This window comes from Saimiri boliviensis, chromosome 1, assembly GCF_048565385.1.
Source record: "Saimiri boliviensis isolate mSaiBol1 chromosome 1, mSaiBol1.pri, whole genome shotgun sequence".
NCBI classification, from domain to species: domain Eukaryota; kingdom Metazoa; phylum Chordata; class Mammalia; order Primates; family Cebidae; genus Saimiri; species Saimiri boliviensis.
Window position 1 is genome coordinate 182,978,245 of NC_133449.1, and position 4,711 is coordinate 182,982,955.

Below are 4,711 nucleotides of genomic sequence, written 5' to 3' on the forward strand. Positions count from 1 at the left end.
GGTGCACTTTACTTTCCTCTCTTTATGCCATGAGAAATCTATCCTCCTCCATGATCCAGCCTTAGTGAACATAACAGATGGGTTTAATCCATAAAAATGAAAAACTTTTCCCATTTCAACTCCATTTCCTGCCTGTCCAGGTAAAATAAAACTTTCCCTGAGGAAATAATGTAAATGCACTCGACATTCTTAAAAGATCCTACATAGCACAAAATATTGCTAGGAACTGAACCATGTTTCTTTTCATTTAAAAAGCATTATGAATGGGGTAGTGAAAAAAATATAGATGGGAGTTAGGAAATGCTTTCCAATCCCAGCTTCGTGTGCTTTCCTTCCCAAAGCTTCAATTGCCTTGTCTGTAAAGTGGGACTGATAAAAATGCATGCTTTGTCTATCTGACGGAATTATTGTGAAGAATCAAATTAAATGATATCTATACAGACTCTTGCCGTACTACAAAGGGTGACAAAAATGTGCCCTGGTATTGTCACTACAAGGTCCCCCGTGCCATATTTCGTCAACAGTGTCAGTTTCTGCCCTTCTTCTTTGTGCCTGGCAGGCTGCACTCAATTCATTTCCTTTGGCACAGACACAAGTAATCTTCTGTTATTACAGGTGAAAGGAGGTTGGAAGCTACTGATTTTGGAGTAGACAACAATGGTCTTGCTCCAACAAACCTTCTGGGGAAATCCACAGAACACTCAACTCCTATCTTGCCCCACAATCTTTTCAAGACAGATAAAGAGGCTTGAGTCAAAGGGCTCTGCAAAAACTGTAATTTCATCACCAGTATGGTTTTAAACTTTAACAGCTTTGGTATCCATCTGTAAAATGTCATTTGTTGTAGTAGCTCAAACAAAAGAAAAAACACACCCACTTCCTTCAATAAAATGTAAAAATCTACAGTTTCTCTACATTTGTGGACTCAAGCCATACTAATTTATTCTACAATTACTTTTATTTTTTAGCCTTTTTATTTGGCTCTTATACTACATAATTAATGGTGTTTACATGGAAAGGTTGTTTATGTAAATGGCCTAAGTGGATTACTGAGCAAGCTTTAAAACAAATAAACATTTTCTCCTTTTAAAATTCACTTCACTCTCCTCTGTCTGGCAGAAGAGCAGAGTTTTTTAAATGTCCAAGGGGACATAAGAATCAGGCTTTTGAGATCCGTTCTCCCCTGGTGAGTCGGGCTTATATTTCTGTTTCCCGTAATGGTTGGCCTGGGGGGAGTCAACAGTGACCCCACTAACCCAGCACATCCCAGACTCAGAAGCTTGTCTTTTCTTTGGGAGGTTGCCACTGTTTTTCTCCATGACCTTAAACATAACACAGTATCTGGCCCTTACAGATCGTTTCCTGTGGAGTTTGCAGACCTGAGGATGGGAGACTCATCGGATAAACAAATATGCTCACTATAAAGACCAGAAATACACCAGGAAAGAAAACCTACCAGGTTTCTGAATCTCTCCACCAAAACAATTGCATCACCTAATTGTGGCAATTACTGAGACTGTCCCTCCTAGTCAAAGTTCAAATTGCAAGTTCTTTGAGTGACAACACAGAGCCAAGCTACTGTAAAACGGAGCTGGCATGACAGTCACTACTTGCCAATACATACATAATTTTTCTACGGCATTCTGAAGGGAATATATTGACATCAAAGGTCATTTCTTTCTTTCTGCTCTCTCAGAGCCAAAGGTACGGGGACAGGAGTGAAGATGCCTCCCTCCACACCCTTTCAGAGGCCTCCAGGTCGTCTCTGGAAGAACAGGTCATGTGTCCCCTAAAGTACCTTTGGAGTTATGTCAGGAGTTACAGATCCGACTATGGCAGCAGGCTTTCTCTATACCAGGCTTCTGCCTCAGAGATGACCTTTGAAGAACTCAGTGCAGGTGAGTTCTGAACATTCTAGCACACAGAGATCCCTACATCAGTTCTATTCAGATTGGTAGAGCATAGCCTAGAATTGCAGTCCAGACCTAGAGGAGGAGACGCAAGTCAAATGCCTAATGACAAGCATGGAGTTTTTGTTTGTTTTTTGGGATTTTTTTGGAGACAATAGTTTCGCTCTTGTTGCCCAGGATGGAGTCTCAGCTCACTGCAATCTCCTCCCCTCGGGTTCAAGCAATTCTCCTGCCTCAGCCTCCTGAGTAGCTGGGATTACAGGCACATGCCAACACGCCAGGCTAATATTTGTATTTTTAGTGGAGACAGGGTTTCACCACGTTGGCCAGGCTGGTCTCAAACTCCTGACCTCAGGTGATCCACCCACCTTGGCCTCCCAGAATGCTGGGATTATAGGCATGAGCCATCGCACCCAGCAACAAGCACGTTTTGAATAAACAAAACTGTACAAGATCCAGAGCTGTCTTAAGACCTTAACATTCTTAAAACATTCTTTCACATCACTTGAAACATATTAAAAGGTATACACATTTCACACTTAATAATTTTTCTATGTAAGGATTTTTCAAATTTTGCTTGTGAAATTATTTGTCTAAAGTAAAATATAATTTCTCTACACTCATCGCATATACTCAGGCACTCTCATTCGGTGAAAGCATCTCATCTAAAAACTGTTTTCCAATGTAATGAAGTTGTTATGAATGCTAAATCCAGCCATTAATGAAGTTGACACGGTGTTCGATTTTGTGACCATTTAATACGTGTTTATTAATTTTGCTATGACTGTCCTTTTTTTTTTTTTTGTAGACAATCATTTTTCCTGGCCAGACTCCAGATATTTTCACAAACAGAACTCCTTTCCCTAGCACTGTGGGCCTCCCCTAGAGGCTAAACTGGTCCTCTGAGCTCATGGCAGTCAGCCAGGCACTCCCAAAGAGGGTATCAACTACAGTGAGTTCTCAGGAATTCCCAGACATTCCACAGGACTCCCTCTAACCAAAACAATGGCGTGGAGGCTCCAGATCTTCTGCTATCACTTACAAACCCAAGAAATTCTTACTCATTAAACTCAAATTCTGAAAATTTGTGAACTTTTGACTCCTTAGAGAAATTTACTCATAACCAATGCTAAAAGCCTTCCTTGGCCTTGGTGAATCCACTCTCTTCCTTCAGTGGGTGAAATCAGGTTTCATAAATCCAAATGATTTTATAAACCTTTGTTTTCCAACAATAAATGAGATTTGGAGGCTGATCTGGAGTTACATTTCTAGGAAGCTTTTCTGTCGCTCCACAGTATCTAACTTACTCATACTCCACCAAGGTGTGTATAACTAGATCCCAGATTCCTTTTTTGAAGACATGCTATTAGCAACTGTTAGGTGGAGTGTGCTTTATCAACTGACTTTTTTTTTTTTTCCAGAAAAATGAAGTCTCATCAGAGTGCAGCAACTGAAAAATAATCATAGGTAGTCCGTTGTCAGTCACAAAATTCTTTCTTTAGCCTGTCAGAAAACACTGAAGTGACAAAGAACTTGTACATTCTACTTTCTTAATGTGGCCTCTAGCAAGACCACAAAATCAGTGTGATTTGTTTAAGGAATTCATTCCTGACCTTGGTTTGCTTTGTATCTTTTTTAAGACCACTGAGTATAGATCGAATATATAGTGGTAAGCTTAAGACATCAGACAGCATAAGATGGAATTCCAATGTACCATTCTGTAGCTGTAAGAACTTGGGCAAGTTATTAAACTTTTATTTCTTCATCTGTAAAATGGTACTTAATAGCATTGTTCTCAGGATTAAACAGACTAATGAGTATAAAGCTCTTTGTGAGCAATTAATAAATGCTAGCCTTGAGTATTACTATAGTTATTATCCATCATTTTCTCATTATTTACTGTACCACCATTTAAGCCACCACACCTAGAACCTGGATTGCTCAGTAGCTTCCTCACCTCCCTGCTTGCTCTGCTCTTGCCTATCCTAAACCCTTCTCATCTACTTCCCAAAGCTGAGGAATCCTTTCAGAATGGAAAAGCAATCAGTTCAACCCCTTTCCCACATAAAACAGACATGCCCCCAGCTACTCTTAGCACAAACCTGAAAGGCCCCGCATGGCCAGACTCTTGCTTACCCTCTCCAGCCTGTTTCCACCTCTCTCCCCCATGCCAAGCCTCAGCCATATTCATCAGTCTTCCGGGTACAGCCCATACGGCACCCCCTCCACCACACCGTTCCCACAGCCTGCAGAGCTGTCCCCCACCCCACGCCCTTTCTAGCCCCAAAGCTACCTCTTCAATGAGATTCCTCTCAGATCTTTTCATAGGTTCATATTCCTTCCCTGCAAAGCACATAGCGGAATAAACGCATGACCTATTTAATAAGGGATAGTTTCCTAATGCCTGCTTTCCCCCATCATTTTCAGTTTGCGGGAGGGTACGGCTGCCAGTTTTTGCTCATCGCATTCCTCGTTACTTAGTTCAGCCAAGACCTAGAAAAGGAGGACAGTAAATATTAAATCAAGGAAAGAATGGATCCACGCAGAGGGCTTAAAATGGCTCAGACTCCACAGCCTCAAAACGTTGGCTCTGCACCTGAGGCTCGTTATTAAATGGTTCCCAAACATGCGGGATCACTTCTGCATGTTTTGTTTTTTAGTTTGGCCTTGGTTTGTGTGTCACTTTTCATGACTAAACGTTCAGGCGCGGCAACTCTTGAGAGCACAGAACGAGACCAGCTCCGAAGGGGCCCAAGCGGCAGCGCTGCCGGAGTGGGGCGGAAGTGCAGGGCGGGTGCGGC